Raw genomic sequence first — 18421 nt, 5'->3', positions numbered from 1 at the left:
TAAAGCTTAAAGGGTTCTGACTTTAGAAAAAATCAACTTTAAAATGTTTTTTTAATGTTTACTGAGGTTTCATTAATTTTGTGGAATATTTTTCCTTTTTCTTGTTTCATATGGACGGTATCAAAAGCAAGTAAATATAATGTTTATTTTTGTCATGTTTTAAAATGCGTAGTTCAAAATTTCCATATGGAATATGTAGATAGTTATTAAATGTCTCTATGTTAGAGGTTGATGAGTCTTTTTGAGCCCTGTATGACTTTGGTGACCTTATTTTGGGTTTTCTTGGCAAAGATACTGGATAGTTTGCCATTTCCTTTTCCAGCTCATTTTAAAGTAGAGGAAATTAAAGTAAAGGGGTTTAAGTGACTTGGCCATGTTCACATAGCTAGTAAGTGTTTGAGGCCATATTTGAATTCAGGATGATGAGTCTTCCTGATTCCAGGCTTTACACTCTCTTCATTGCAACATCTACAATGTAAGGAATTTATTATTAAATCTACTTATAAGAAGTAGGTGATATTAAAATGTCAAACTCAGTCGAAGTAGAAGTCTGAATAAGCCATACATTTACATCTTAGAAATCTGAATGGTAGAGAGTTTAAGTGACTTACTTAATGCTACCCAAACAGGAAATGACAGTCTATGGACTTAATTCGGGTCACCTGACTTCAAATCAATTCTTTAAATTCTCCTACTTTGATTATGGAAAAGGAACTCAATACTCTTTTTTTTTTTTAAATAAAGGAAAAATTAGCTTGAGCATAGCATGGCAACAAAAATTTCCCTACCACCATACTCTCAAATAAAGCACTTCTTCCGCTGGGGATAGTGGGCTCAAACTTATTAAAGTTTTTACACACCACTTCTACCAAGTCCATGTAAAATGCAGCATTAGCCCTAAGTGTCCTGACTCAGCTACCACTTGATTTGGGTCTGGAAGATCATTGGTTATACCATGAGGTACTGACTTTGAGCTTGCTGGAAAACCAATATGGATTTGATCCTTTGATGCCTTTACTTTTGCATGACTTTTCTGACATATTGAGGTCAGAAGGAAGGACACCATGTTGTAGCCTCCAAACTCTTTACCTAAAAGAAAAGAACACACCCAAAAGAAAGAAATAAGGACTGTATGCAGTCACATTTTAGCCTCAGGGAGAGAGAACCTGTCCTTTTACAGTAGTTCTCACTACAGTCTCTCCCCAAGAAGAAGTCCCAGATAATGAATGTAACAAAACCAGGAAACAGTACTAGACTAAAAAATTGCTTTTTAAATGCACCTCAATTTCTCAATTATCCTGTGTAAGGGTTAAAATTAAAGGTTGTACTAAATATAAAAATGTGATTGCCAAAAATATATTATTTAAGTCAGGATGACTTTTTATGGTAGTTTAGTTATAAAAGGAAAACGAATGAAAGCAAAAAATGAAAGCAAAAAAATCAGAGAGAGAGAGTAGATAATCACTCCAGCCTGGTCCAAACCAAGCAGGGCTTCAGAGGCCCCAGCAAAGGGGGCCCAGAGGTAAATTGAATTAGGGTTTTAGCTATTAGGCCTCCTCCAAGACAAGGGGCCTCTCCATAGGCTAGTACCTCCAGAAAAGCCAGGAAAGGGAGTCAGCCTTTTTTACTCACCCATGTGATAGTTCTAAGGGAAAATCCAAGAGCAGTCCAAGGTCCCCATCTGGAGCTCCTCCAGGGCCAAGTTCAAAGGTGAAAAAGTTGGTCACAGGAACTTCTTGCCACTTTTAAAGACCCCCCCCCCTTTTGTCACTTCCTGTGCCTTCCTTACACTTTACATGGACCAATTGCAGCTATAGCTTTGCTTAGGACTGCCCAGGGGGCAATTGATTCTGATTCGTCAACTACTATGGCACAAGTGGGTCACAGACCACCTCATACTTAAAGATAAGTGGGGTGTATATGCTTCTGATGATTAAATATAAAAATGGACAGAGGAGAGTTAATCCCATTTTCACATCTGCCACATCTAATTAATCAAGACTCTTCTTCATTCCTCCTTGAAAAGAACCATCCCATTCTACATAAATCAGATGCTGATCCCAATATATAGATTATTAGAACTATACCATGACTGCTCTTTGCCACAAACTGGGAAAGAAAGGGAAGCCCAGCACTGAAATATTGGTGCCCAGATTAAAAAAGAATGAAAGAACACCTCCTCCCTGCCCCACTATGCACAATTTCTTTGTATTTTCATGTTGTCAATGTGTGCTCAATAGGTGAGGATAGAACCCTATTATTAATGTAAATGTAATTATCCTGCTTTCTCCTTAATAATTTGTCTCTTCACTACTTCCTACCTCCCCATCCATAAACTCCCAGATCAATTCAGTTTCATTTAACATTTTGTTCTTATAATTTCCATATTTCCTAATAAATATGAATCAACATATTTAGCTGACATGTCAAACTAGTAACTTTGATGTTACAAGAATGAATCGTGGATAGAGAATCACTGATATTGTTGAAGTCTCTTATTTAGATTTTTTATGTGAGTGTCAGAAGGGAAGTGTTTACTAGTCTCAACCAAAAACCACACAGAGTTGGAAAAGGCTATATATCTATATATGTTCTTTCATGTCTTCTACTGGTCACATGTAAGTAGGTTTGTAGAATCAGCATTTATATTACCTAGTAATAAACACAATAATGCAGTCCATTATTATATTTTTATTGCACAAAAACATGGAAATGCTGACCTATGATAACAACATAATTCATTGTCCTGAACACTCCAGCAACACTACTGTTTCTCATATCAATAGACTCATTAAAGGGCTAAAGATTTTTCTTCTTGAGTTATTGTTCTCTCTTGAACAGTCAATGAAGCCTTTGGCAATTCTCTTGATCCAAACAATTTGCTTCTGTATTTCTAGAGAAGGCACTAGACAAATTGCCTTAGCTTGAAAGAGACCACAGCTACTTGGAAGAAATAAAACAAAACAAAAACAATGCAAAAATGCAATTTTCTTTTCACTGTGGCTCATTATTTCCCATCACTGAGTGAATTTAAGGTTCTCTAAGGTTATGGTAAACATCAACATGACTTGTAAAGAGAAAATCTTGGTGATATTTTATTTAAGGTCTGTAACCTTCTACTTAGAGGGCCTGATGTTTCAGGGAGCAACAGTGTTTAAAAGAAGCTCGTCTTAAATTTGTTACTTGGATGGCACTTAGATGGTTCAGTTAATGGGGGGGGGGACAAGATAAAACCTCTTTGATACTCAAGAAATGGATTCACCATCTTCCCTTTTATTGACTTTGATGTAGGAAAAAAGCCTTATAAAAGGTCCTCAATGATTGTTGAAAGAACATAGCTGCTTGGAAAACACAACCAGTCACTGGATTCTCTAAGGGATATGTCAATCCATTTATCAACAAGGATTTGTTGTATATCTGCTTAAGTGCGTGGCACAGGCACTGGGCTCTGCCACTGGAGTCTGGCTTTCAATAGGATGCAGAATGCTAAGCACATTAAAATGCAGGCAGAACCACTTTATAAGCTCTATGAAAGTTGCTCCTTTTCTTTCTTTCTATGGGTCTGCTTGTCTGTGCTTAGGAGACAGAAAACACTGCCTTTTTCCCCACTTTTTTCCATGTAAGTAAGCCTTCTGTGAGATGGCAGAAAGACAACAAATGGTGCTGGGCTGGGTGTCAGCCAAGTACAGTGGTATTCGGTTTGCACCATGCCAATCCTTTTGTCACTTGTTAAAAATTCAGTGTTATCTCCTCTCCCAAACATTGCAACCATCTGCCTACACATGACATTGACAATGATTATGTGGTAATTGCAGCTGTGTCCCTGATTCCAATTATTATGCTGTGGAATGGCCAAAACAAATTCATTTTCAGTATCAATCTTTTGATTCTTTCTGCGTCTGCTACTGTTTCCCTTCTCTAGCTCCCTCCCTCTTGCATGCACTCAAGCTCCCAGACTCATGGAGGCAGCCCATCTCTTTTGCAGGCTCACCACCAGCTTAGGTAATAGTCATCCTTTTAGCCACATGAAACAATGAGCAGAACACATTCTGTGCCCCCATCACCCTCCAGATTAAACTCAGTTTTTGCAAAACTAAGAATGTGAATCTGATATGGACCAGGCTAAGAGCCTGTTCAGTTTACATAAATGGAGCTGAGATAATGTGATAATGAAATAGTCCTACTTTTCTAACTATAATTAATGAGGGGCCAAAGTTTTCTTTAGGGATTTTAAACTACCTTTCAAAGTTATAGGCATGGGAAATAAGATCCAGTGTGAAATCTAGTTAGGAAGTGCTATCTGTGGTATTTTGGATTGTTCCCTGCCATGAAAAAACTCTAAAAATAGGAGCTTTTTGGTGTTCAATATTTAGCTACACTGATCCTCCTCCCCTTCTCCTTCTTCCTCTTTTACAAAAGTGAGGCTTGAATTCCTACTTTGTCAGTCTGTTTTGTGCTAATAAATACTTTTTAATAGACTTACCATTCAGACATGAATCTATAATTGCATAACAAAACAGAAGCCATACTCATAGCAGGTTTCTGACTGTGAATTGGTATATTTCCTTTAAAATCTGTTTGATTTGATCCATTTCAAACACACAAGAAGTGTGGGAGGAAAGATCAGATTTTTATCTTAAGGAAGGGAAATCAGAGGGATTAGGTAGAAAAGGTCTTCATTGTTTCTCTTGACCAGGCTTTATAATTAACCTGAGACAATCATTAGGAAGTACCTTGTTAATGTATCAGCATCTTGAATAATAAAAACATAAAGTTGTGAAACTATGAGCTAAAGAAGCAAGGCAAGAAGTGTTGTAATACCTCCTCACTTTCTCCTTTTATAAAATATACCTCATTTTCTCCCTTCAATCCAAATTTTGCCCATGACTATTTCTTTGAAAGTCTTTCCACACTAGGGACTTCCAGTTTCATCATTTCAAAAAACCAACTGCATTTATGAAGATATAATGAGTTAACTATGTTCACACATTTAGATTTTTATTAAGAATTTTATTTTAGATCCCATGATAAACCAGATCTCATTGATTTAAACCCTTCTGAAACAAATGATATGCCAAATGTAAAGAACCATCAACTTTCTCCATGGCTTAGGACATCCAGACTACAAAAGAAAGTTACAACAAAAAACCATGAAACCGACTCTGAATTCACTTGGAACTCTCTCCTGCCCCATGCTACTAGCAGTAAGGCTGAAATAACAGTATCAGGGATCTGATGTCATGCAGACTTACAAGAAAACCCAATCCTACTCTCCAGTCCAAATTCTTTCCTTCTAACACCAAAAAGATATTGGCTCAAGGCAATGGAAATCTGCTTCAGCCTTTACAGAGAGATAGTCTTCTAGCAGTGGTGGTAGTACTCCAGACTGTAAATGCTTTCTGGTGACATAATGAATAGCCAGCACCTAGCTATAAGATTGTATACTATAAAATATTTCTGTAGGAGATCAGAGAAACTGAGGGAAGGGGGTAGGATACATTTCTGGGCTTTTAAAATTTTATGGGCCGAGATGATGGAGTACAGGCTGCGACCCAACTAAACTCTCCCAATATTTCCCTCCAAACAACATTGACTCCTCAACATTTTTGAGAGGCAGATCTAACAAAAAGTCAGAGGGAGACATTTTTCTAGGTCATACCTTAACTTAAGAGAACCAGGAGAGGTCTATAACACCTGAACAGGTGCCATTAGCAGCAGTTTCAGAAATTCTCAGCCCAGAGATGGTAAGGGTGTCAGACAACTGATCAGAAAGAAATTACAAGGAACCTTTTGTAGGTACTAGTAAAGCTGGTCCTGATCAGCAACTCTATTGCCCATAAATTGTTCTGGCTCATAGTCCTTGAGAGAGGGGAGGACCTGGACACAGCTCCAAGGCCAAAAGGAACATTAGTATTTGTGGTTACTCAAGAGCAGGGGCTCTTCCTGGGTAAAGACCAGAGAGAAGACTAGGAGATCAGTGGCCAACACCTTTCCCTGGATCATACCATAATTGAAGTGCTAAAAATTTTCAGACCCTCAGAACTATCCCTGAAAATAGCAAAAGATGTCTAAAGAATGGCATAGTGTCTCCCTTCCACCAGATGAACAGAACCTAATTTTAATATAAAATTCAAAGAGAAGAAATAAGCTAGAAAAAATGAGCAAACCAAATTTAAAAAAAAAATGAGGCTATAAAAAGATACTACATGTCATGGAAGACCTAGTCACAAACTTAGAAGAAGACAATGATGTTAAAATAGCTCCAAGCAAAACCTTTAAGAAAAATGCTAACTGAACCTATAGCCAGCAAAAATTCATGGAAGAATTAAAAAAGGAGATACGAGTAGTTGAGAAACAAGTGGGAAGAGAATTGAGAGTGATGTAAGGAAATTATTAAAAGAGAATTTTCCGCCTGGGGAAAAGAGGCACAAAAATATTAAAGAAGATTACACTTTCCGAGATATAATTGGCCTAATGATAAAAGAGACGTAGGAATCCTCAGAAGAAAATAATTCACTTAAAAGCAGAATAGGCCAAATAGAAAAGAGATATAAAAATTCACTGAAGAAAAGAATATTATTTAAAAAGAATGGGAAGTTGGAAGGTATTGTGTCTATGTTACTTCAAGAAACAATAAAATGAATTTAAAAGAAGAAGATAAAGAAGAAATTGTGAAATATCTCATTGGAAAATTGGAATTGGCCTAAAAAAGAAAAAAAAGTGAGATAATTTAGCAATTACTGGACTATGTGAAACCAGGATTAAGAAAAAAGAGCCTAGACATCATATTTTAGGTAATTATGACTAAAGTTTCCCTGATATCTTAAATAAAGAACTTAAAGTAAAAATTCAAAAAATCCACTAGTCATTTCCTAACAGAGATACCAAAATGAAAATTTCTAGGAATATGCAGTCAAATTTTATAGACCCCAGGTCAAGGAGAAAATATTGTAGGGAACTAGAAAGAAATTATTCAAATATTGAGAAGTTATAGTCAGGCTCACATGAGATTAGCAGTTTTTATGTTAAAGAAGTTGAGGGCTTAGAATATGATATTCTGGTGGATAAAAGAGCTAAGATTATTGCTGGTAATAATTTATCCAACAAAACTGAGCATAATCCTTCAGGAGATAAAAAGAATTTTTAATGAATTAGAGGACTACAAAGTGCTCCCAATAAAAATAGACATTCATAAAAATTGACATTTAAATAGGAAAACTTAATAAAATCATATAAAGGTAAACATGAAAAAGTAATAAAGCAACTTTTTACTCTTTACATTGAACTCTTTACATTCTTATATAGGAAGATGATACATGTAACCCCTAATAACATTATCATTACTAGGGCAGTTAGAAGGAGTATACATAAAAGGCATTGATGTCAGCCAATTATGTTGGAATTATCTTCAAAAAATGAAAGGGTGAGAAAAAAGGAATGCACTGGGCAAAGGGGAAAGGGAAGCATAGAATAGGGAAAATTTTCTCACATGAAAGAGACATGTAAAAAAAGAGTTTTTATGGTACAGGGGAAAATGCAGGGATGGAGTGGCAGGCAATGCTTGAAACTCACTGCTGTCAGAATTGATTCAAAGGGGTAAGGTTTCTGTACCCAAATGAGTGTGTGTATGAGTATGTGCATATGTGTGCAAATTGAAGCATACCCTTCTTCACTTTATTTCTACAATGAATTTTTCTCCTAAGTGTAAATAATGTGTGATTTTCACAAAATGATGAACATATACAACCTATATCATAATACCTGGGGAGGGAAGTTGTAGAAGGCAGGGGGAGAAGCTGGATCATAAAATATCAGAAAATGATTATTAAAAATTGTATTGATATGTAAGCTGGAAAAATATATTTTTTAAAAAGTGCAGAGGTCATAGCAATTTGCATTGTTAGTCAATATTTTCTTTAAAAGCACGAAGTATATGTTACATGCAGAAATTTAGAGTTTCTTATGAAACCGTCGTTCCTTGTGTTCTTTATGTATTTAAATGTTTATTGTGATTTTTATTAATTTTACAACAAAATGGGAATAAATGTAAAATACATTTTTAATAATGATGCAAGCTTGGGAGATCCAAATGCAAGTCTTGGAATTCCCTTTAAAGTTATATCCTATGCCATTCAATAAAATTCATAAAAATGTATTAAGTGCTTACTGACTTCCCTTGCTTCCTTTAAGTCTCAAGTAAAATTTCATCTTTTACTGGAATCCTTCTCCAATCCCTCTTCTCTAGTACCTTCTGTCTCTTAATTCTTTATTTTTTTTCCTGTATATAGCTTGTGGTATATGTTTATTTGCATGTAACCTTCCTCATTAGATATTAGGCTTTTTGAGGGTAGACACTATCTTTTGCCTCAGCATGTATCCCTAGTGTTCAATACCATGTCTGCCACATAGTAGACACTTCATACATGTTTATTAATTGATTAAAAAAACTGCTATGTGCAAGGCATGAAGGAGAATAAAAGAAAAGGGGGAAAAAGACTCCCAGTTCTTAAGAAAACATTTTATTGGGGAAATATAACTAATCAACCCCAATAGAAATCATACTTATTTATATTATTTGTATAATTAGTCTATAAAAAGATCCTAAAAATTAGATCATTGAAGAATTCATGGGGAAGCAGCTGGATGGCTCAGCGAATTGAGAGTCACACCCAGAGCTTGGAGGTCCCAGGTTCAAATCTGGCCTCAGATACTTCCTAGCTGTATGACCCTGGGCAAGCGACTTCACTCCCATTGAGCCCTTGCCACTCTTCTGCCTTAGAACTGTGAGGACTAAAAAGAAAAACTATCCGACTCTCTGATCTCTTTATACAACTTTATTAAAAGAAAGAAAAATCAAAAAACCACCAGAGTTCCCAAGCTGAAATTAATTAGGCCACAATCTTGTCAGATTCAAAGACCCCTCCCAGGAGCAGGATTGGTCCTTATATAGACCAATCCTGTGCCTGGAAGTAGAAGGTGTGGCCTCTACCTTGCACAGGATTGGTCCAATTCAGGACCAGTCCCATGCCAGGAAATAGGGGCCGTGGTCCATGCCCTAGTATGGGATTGGTCCACTCAAGACCAACCCCACACCGGGAAGTAGAGGGGAGGGACCCCTGAGGTATGCTGGGAGAGAGAGTTCTCCAGCATGCATAACCTTTTAAAACCCACAGAACTAATATATATTATTGATTCCAAGATGGAAGGTAAGCGTTTAAAAAAAAAAAAAAAAAAAGAATTTGTGGAGAAGGTGTCACCTAAGTGAACCATGAAGGAGAGCAGAGTTTATGAGAGGTGATAAGGTCAGAATATATTCCCAAGATGGTGACTGGCGTGGCCATAAATAGGTGAAGGCAAGTGAACACTATGAAATAAAACCAGACTAGTTATTGTAACCTAAAATTCCATTCTGAAATAATATTGTTAAAACAATATAAACAAAACTTTTCCTAACATCTTTCAGGTGCTCCCCCACAGAGAGCATGAGGAATTAGTCATTCCTCTGTTTTGCCTATGGTTGCATTTTTATGGAACCATTTAATCCCATGAGGCAAGATATAGGTGTCTGTACTCCTTCTGATAAACACTGCTTTCTAGTTTCTTTTGAGGTTTCCTAATTGCTTTTTTATAACCTCCTACGTCCCTTTCCCAAGTATACATCTGCTCCCAACACTTTTCATCCAAGGTGGGATCTTTTCTCTCTTACCTAGCTGATCTGTGGCAATACAGCGTGATGCCAGGAAATCTGGGCAGTTATTCTACCTTTCACCTGTTAAGATCCCACGTGTTGTTTTGAAAGCACTCCATTTTGAGAAAAAAAAAAAAAAAACACCACATGAAGGCTTTATCTGCCTTTTACTCAGGTAGCAATAAAGTTCCTAGAGAGGGGGCTCTAAGTAAGCTAGCCAGAGGTGATCCCAAAGAGAGAAACAATGGCTTCTGTCGCTTGATGTTTAATCTGTCCCCTACGGAAATGAGAGGAGACTTTTATCTTAGAGAAAAATTAGGTGATTTAGATGGGGAACAAGCAGGCAGACCCCCACAGTAGCTGCTGCTACTGCTCCACTGTGACTTGTCTTAGTAGTAAATGTAATTCCATGGGTGACATATGTGAGTTACCGGCAGAGATAAACTTCACTAATGTAATGGCTTCTGGGGACAGTTCAGACTTTCCTTTCAGTCTCTTAAACTGTTGTTACCTTGCCATGCTGGGCTTCATTGTAATGGCAATGCTTGATCTACTGCACTTAATGATCTGTCATCATTTCTATTATCTCTGGACAAATGTGCTCCAGGCTGAGGCCGGGCATACAAAGTCACAAAACAACTGTAGAGGCTTTTGACATATCTTAGAACTTTATAATTTAGTATGAAAACAACAGTACACATATGCTGAAAACTTTGATAAATGTCTGTCACATAATAGCTTTCTTGCTTTTGAGTTTTCCTATCCTAAAATTAATTTAATAGACATGGGAACTAGACCATCCTAGAATGCTAGAGAAATAATTTTATTGAATAACACAAATATAATTATTTCACTCTATTAAAAATACCTTTATTTTTGTCAAGCGAGTTCTAATGGGTACTGATTATAATCTCTAATGCTCTTTTTCACAGTATATCAATATGATAATCTTAGGGAAAAGGAATAATTTATAGCATTTACATGAATTTTTCCTTCATATTTACAAATTATCTTCACCTAAGATGATGGTTTATTTTTTTAAGACCTATATATTTCCTAGAGTCATATGTCTTAGGCTGAAAGTGACATGAGAGATTCTTGGGCTTCTCTCCCTTATCTCAGAGAAATGAAAATGGAAAACCAAGATCAGAGAGTCGCAGAGCTAGGGTTCAAATTCAGGACCTAGGACTCAAAATGCAGACATCACTCCCTTATACCACACTGAGCACCCTTTAATCTAACCTTCATAGTTTCTGATGTAAGGGCCAGAATGTAAGGGGTAAAAATAAAAGGGTTGGACTGAATTTATAAAAAGTGTGTTCTCCAGGAATTATTATTCAATTCCAAATGACTTTTTATGGTAGTTTATTTACAAAAGGAGAAAGAGTACAATTAAGAAAATCAGATAGAGTAGATATTTACTCTGACCCAGTCCAAACCAGGCAGAGCTTAAGAGGCCCCAGCAAAGGGGGCCCAGAGGTAAATTAAGCAAAGGTTTTAGCTATGAGGCTTCCTTCAGGATGAGGGGCCTCTCCAGAGGTTAGTACCTCCAGAACAAGACAGGGAAAGGAGTCAGCCTTTTTCACTCACCCACATGGTAGTTCTAAGGGAAAATAGAAAAGCAGTCTGAGGTCCTCAGCCTGAGCTCCCCCAGGGTCAAGTTGAAAGTGAAAGACCCCCTCACAGGAAGTTCTTACCACTTTTAAAGACCATTCCTTTCATCACTTCCTGTGCCTTCCTTCTACTTTACGTGGACCAATTACAGCTAACGCTTTGCTTAGGACTGAGCAGGGAACAGTAAGTCAATTCTAATTTGTCATCCACTATTGCACTTGTGGGTCACAGACCTCTCCCACTTAAGGATAAGTGGGGTGTATATACTTCTGGTGATTAAATCTAAAAATGGCCAGGGGAGAATTAATCCTATCTTCATACTGATTAGAAGTGAATCTTGTGTTTAAGAGACGCTATCCTTTGGAAGGGATTTCTGTGATATTTTCCTAGAAACAAACAATTGTTTCTAGGAGTAGAGTTAGCCAAAACCATGACCAGGGTAAAGTGTGAACGAAGATGGATGGTTTGTCTTTGATGCCTTCCTACTTCCTTTTCCATATCTTTTTTTTCTTCCTTCTTTTCTTTAAGACCTCCACTACCACTTGAAGATAATACACACTTGAAAACATTAATATCTTCATGGCCCCAAAGAATGCTGTGATAATAGGAGAACTTCAGGTAGCAGGTCAATCTAGCAAGAGCGAGCAGAGCTGGTTGGATGTATAAGGATACATGATTTTCTTTCTCTGGAAGATATGGCAATTAAATTATCAATTCATTTTCCCCTTCTGGGGCTATTTTCACCTTGACTGGTAATGAATGTGTAGCCATAGCATTAGAAATTGAATTCTGACTCTGTCGCTTACAAACGGTTCTTTGGGGTACACAATTTAATTTCTTTCTAACCCTTCATTTTCTCACCTATAAAATGGGAAATATTTATATTCCTACAACCTCTTTCACTTTGTTTTTCAAAGGAAGTAATTTGTAAACCATCAGAGCAATGTAAATGTAAGCTATTATCTTTAAGAGGGAAGATGATAATTAAATGGGTGAAACAGACTAGTAAACATAACACAAATCAGAGAGGTGGTCAGGAATTCACATCTCTAAATAAGAATTCCAAGGCAATTTAATTAAATTGAAAGGCATAGTGGTCACTTGTTAAAAGTGAAATATTTTCTTAAATATAAAGAATTAATGGATGAATGTAAAAGCAGCTATTTAGCGAGTTACTTCAGAGACATTTATAGCTAAAAAGGACTTTTGATGCTAATGTTGCCATATGTCTAATTTCCTATTAATCTGAATGCTACTCTATATACTGTGCTTTTATGTGATGGTCTAATATTCCTACTTGCTATTACTCTGTTATTTTTAATTCGTTCTTAGTGAACCCATGATAGTTCCCAGTGGTCACTGCTATTTTTTTCTTCCTTGAGGACTTAGGATTAATAATTAATCCTATTGATAATTATTCATAATTAAATAAATTAATAAAATCTGTATTTTTTGGAATCTATCTTCTTTGCTCTTTTGAAACTCATGGTGTTTAAGAGTTAAAAAAGACTATTGACATATGTTTATATCTCTAGGTACTTCTTTAGTATTCAGGATATAATTGTTCTAGGAACTGGGGATTATAATCCATTTAGAGAAGAATATATTTACTTTCTATCTCAAGTATCTTGGACCTAGATTCCTTTTTAACAATACTTATGTCATTCCCAGTTTGGAGTTCATTCTCTTGGTATAATTCTTTTCTTTGTCATCAAATTTATTTATTGTTTTTTCCAACTCAAGAGACTTGTATCTTCCTTAATTTCTTTAGCATTTTCTTCAAGCTTTTGTTTGAGTATTTAATCTTTACACTATTCATGCTATTTAAAAATATCTATTTATCTTTGGTTATAGTCCTCTTTTTCTATGTTTTATATTTTTCCTCTAAAAATCTAAGTTGATGGTAGAGCGAACTTGGAATCATATGGTTTGCCTTTCATTCTTTTGGCATTATTTGCTATTGTAGAGTAAGTATTCATTTTTTAGAGCCATTTATCCCTCTTAAGTGATTTCCTTTTGCTCAAGGAAAAATAGATACCTTTCCTCTAAAGTCATAGAAAACTGTTTTTTTAATCTTTTTCATTCTACCCATGTCTAGTTTCACTTTCTTTCAATGTTATGAACTCCCAAATAATTCCCCTCCAGTGTTCTCTTTCCTTCAATATAGGAGTGGGCTTCTATTCCTACCCCCACCCCAATTAATCACAGAAGATCTAGATAGCTAGAATGAATTAATAAATCAATCAAATTTCAAGCTAGTTCCCTGACCAATTTGAAAAGGATAAAGAGCTTTAGTCATTGGATAAAACGATGATGATTATGACACAGGGAATATCTTGTAATTTGCCAAACATCATGGATATCACTAAGGCATCCATATTACTAACTTGAAACTAAGCAACCATGAATTTTTTGTTCAAATCTCCTAGTGAAGGACTTCTGAGAAAGGAGTTATGCTTAGTGGTAAATGGATAGTTTCTTTCATTCTTGTATGACATGATACTTGAGTTTGAATCCCAGTCTTGTCATATCCTACCTGTGTAACTAGACAAGTTGTTAAAATTCTTTGCACCTCAGTTTCTTCATCTATAACATGAGGAGATTGGATTAGCTGGCCTCTAAAATCTTTTTAACCTCTGAACTGATGATAATCCTAGAATCCTATGAAATTAAATGAGTCATGGAGTTTCCAGAATTATTTCCAGAAGAGTGAAAGACCATGGGGCAAGGCAGGCTGACTGCCTGCAGATCTGTCCCTCCTAACTCCTAGCTCTAGGCTTATGGCAGAAAGTCACAGCTGTACCATCTCTTCTTGAAACCTGGGGGGCTGTCCAAAAGGAGGGAGATGTCTTAACTAGACTGTCAAATTTTCTCCCAGGATTATCTGACTGACAATTATCACATGATGAATCTTCAATAAGACTTTCAAAGCATCTGTGATTTCATTAGCACAGAGATTTCCTGTGGTAGAAACTTTCAACCAATGCAGATAACATATCCTAAAAATGTCACTAGTCCACATAATAGACACCATTTGCTCTGTATTACTTTTCAGGATGAGATATAAAATCCCATTTGACATTTAAAGCCTTTTGCAGCTCAGACCTTCCTACTTTTCCAATCTCCTTAGACTTTACTTTTTCCTCCATATTCTCTGATACAGATAAGTCACACTGACCTTCTTGCATTGATTCCTTAGATGCATTCAGTGCTCTGACAGTGTATTTTCACTAGATGTTCATTTGCCCAAAATGTTTTCCCTCCATCTCTGTGTTTTCTGGTTTTCCTATCTTCTTTCATGACTTGCTGAAATCACACCTTCTGCAGAGCCCTTTCACTATGCCTTCTCACTTTTAGAATCTTTCCCCTGAGAATATCTTCATCTGTTTTGTATATTTTGTATGTACAAAGTTGTTTATCTATTGTCTAACCTTTTAGAATATGAGGTTTATTAAAGCAAGAAGTATATATATATATATATATATAATATTTCTTTGCTTCTCCATTGCTAAACATGGTGCCTGTGCACAGAGGAAACTTTTCATGAATGGTCGATCATATGCTACTTAGTAAAAATAAGTCTTACAAAGTGACCTGAGTCACTTATGTTAGGAGTGTTGGAGGCAAATCTGAACTTGGGTCTTGTCAAATCCAAACCCAGCCCTCTATCCTTTATTGTGTATTTTCTCTAAGTTCTTTAAAATAAACCAGCTTTCATTATTATCTGTTTCTTGTTCACATATGAATGATTAAAAATTATGGTTTGATACTCACTTGTTTGGCTTTGCTATTGCCAACAAAGAGAAATGACTATTTTTATTATCACCTGTGCACAATTATACCATAATTCACCTTATTCTTTTAAACTTGGGTTATATGCAAAAATTACAAAATTAAATTAATTTTAGAAGAAAGATTTGACTATTATTATGTTTTAATATTCAGACCTGCAATTTTATTAGTGTAGGGATCAATTTTGGCAGTGACTCTCTAACTTAAAAGTCTTGGAGAGCTATTTCAGACAATGAGAGGTTAAATAAACAGTTCAGGGTAACAAAAACAATATTTCAAAGGTAGAACTAGAACTCACTTTTCCTAACTCAGAAACGAGCCAGATCTTTTCACAATGCCACCCAGACCTTTTATCTAGGCATAAATGTTTCTAAAGATAGAATTCATGAGAAACCACATTTTCTGCTTCTAGACTCCTGTTTGAATTTCCTTGTCATGTAAACATCCTTATTTCATGCTACAGAATTACAAAACAGGTGAAAATTTGATAGTTGGAAATCCTAATTGCTTTAAAGTTCACAAAACTCTTCACTATTTTAAAAGACTAACAATGTCACAAATGGATTTATTATTAATTCCTTCCAGAGCATCACTCTATGTGACATGTTAAACAGTACCAATTTCAATTTATTTCTCACCTCAGGGTAACCTCGAATCTTAGATTAATGTCATTTGATAACTGAATGCAATTTTGCATGACATATTTTCAGTTGCCACAGACAATGCTTTGATGAACGCCTTTAAAGTAGAATAAATAAATCTCTTATGCTATAAAACAAATGGCCTGGTAAGCTTTTTGCAACCACAATGAATATTTTCAGGAATGAAAATGTCAACAAGAACTTCCAAAGATAATTAAAATCTCCCACCGGTGGTCCTTTATCTGTACACAATACTTTGGGTCACATTCAGGATAGATCCTTCCCTCACATCCATACAACCAGATGCAAATAATGGCTTATGTGACTCACATATAAGTGAAAGAACTGTCTAAATTTTAAGTTCCATCTCAAAACAATGGGGATTAATTGCATTGGGTTTGACTCTGAAGTCAAGAATCTTTGAATTGTCTAGAACACACACACAAGCCTACATGATCGATTGCATCTTTAAATAAAGAGCAGAAAGCACAATGTTACTATAACCTTGAAAACGGCACTTCATAATAGAATTTTGAAGCACCCCATCACCCCAATAAAAGCGATTCATATTCCCTGATAGTCGCTTAAAATGAAGCAAAACAACAAGGATGCTCAAATGTAACGAATTACCTATATAAAGAGGCTAAGTGGTACAGTGGTTTGAGAGCTGGACCTAAACTCAGGAAGGGCCTAAATTCAAATGTAGCCTCAGATTCTAGCTGTGTGACCTTGGGTTAGTTAGTTATCTTGTTTGGCTCCCTTTTCTTAACTGTAAAATGGGGAGAATAATAGTGCCTGCCTCCTAGGATTATTGTAAGGATCAAACGATTCTTGTAAATTTGTATATGCATATGTATGTGTATTATTATATGTATATATAAATTTGTAAAGCATTTTTACTTCATTGTAGGTACTTATATAAATGCTTGTTTCCTTCTCTCCTTCCCCTTCTCTATAGGAATAACTGATATCTTGCACCTTATATCAACTCTAAGCTCCAAATCAATCTAAAATCTTAATATAAATAATCAAAGAAACAAATTAAAGAAACATGTAAAAGATTCTATTAGATATATAGAGATAAAAAATACAGGATCAAAGAAGATAAAATGGATGATTTTGATTACATCAAATTATTTTTTTCTCACAAAAATTCAATGAGGCTAAGATTTAAAGCTAACCAATTAACTGGTAAAAATGATTTCAGCATGTTCTTCTGATAAAGAGTTCACTTCTAAATATATGTAATTTCAAAATTGTAATAAAAATAGCCATTTTCCAATTGATATGTGATCCAAGGATATGAACTGACAGGAAGAAAACCAGGTTATCTATAGCTATATGAAAAGTGCTTCTAATCACTACTAATTAGAGAAATGCAAATTAAAGCAATTCTGAGATTTCACTTCACACCTACCATATGGGCAAAGGTAACAAAAAGGGGAAATCGATAACTTTTGGCAGGGCTAAGGAAAAATAGGTTTATTTATATACTGCTGGTAGACCTGTGAATGAATATGATAATCTGGGAAACCATTTTGAATTATACATAAACACACACAAATGCACACACACAAAGTATATCCATTTGATTTACTATGTTAATACTAGAACTATTCTCAAAATGAGATAAAAGAAATAGGAAAATGCTATAAATATGATATTTATATCAACTTTGTTGTGGTTACAGAAATACTACGATCTAAAAGGATACCTATCAATTGAGGAATGGCTGAATAAGTTGTGGAAAATGCTGTGAAAATTATTATTGTGGTATTGGAAATTAGGAAATAAATGATTTTGAAAAGGTGTGGAATGACATAGGAACTGATGTAGAGTGAAACAAGAACTAGAAGAACAATTTATACTGTAATATTAATAGAAAGATGTACAATAATATAAATTTATATAAACATATGAAGACTGAAATTAGCAGAAACAGGAGAGCAATTCATATAATAAGAACAATTTAGAGACAAAGAACTTTGAAAAATTTAAAAATTACAACTGCTAATAATCATCCATGATTCTATCATTTTTAATCATGAAAGATATTATCTACTGTTTGACAAAGAGATGACAGATTTATGGTTATAATGAGCGTATAAATCTATGTATCCTAGGAAGTAGGTGCTACTATTCTCCCAATTTTACAAATCATATACACACATACATATGTGTAAACATTTTATGTGTATATGTACATGTTCTGTTTTTATAATATATAGACTATATATGTATATGAGATTTTATATACATATACTTATGCATTTATATATATATATGTGCATATATGTATATGCATTTTGCTATTGTCACCTCTTTTTTGGGAGATAGATTGCATATTTTCATCATTAACCATATGGAATCATGGATAATATTTTTATCAATTGTAATTGTTAAATCTTTCCAAATTGTTTATCTTTACATTGTGTATTTATGTATATGTATATTTATATATAAAATTTTATATTATATATTTATATATAAAATACATATATGTGTTTACGTATAAATACACATTCAATAAAGGAATTTGTTTTCCTTGACTATGCATCTTTATTAGAAGGAATTTGCTTTTATTTTCTCTTTTTTTATTAATCAACTGAGGAATAAGAAGGAGAAAAGACAGATTTTTATTCATTTTAAAAATAATTAAATTAGAGAGTTTGAGGGGAACTACTAC

The sequence above is a fragment of the Gracilinanus agilis genome, chromosome 6 (assembly GCF_016433145.1).
Source record: "Gracilinanus agilis isolate LMUSP501 chromosome 6, AgileGrace, whole genome shotgun sequence".
Classification (NCBI taxonomy): Eukaryota; Metazoa; Chordata; class Mammalia; order Didelphimorphia; family Didelphidae; genus Gracilinanus; species Gracilinanus agilis.
Note: the sequence above shows the minus strand (reverse complement) of the source record.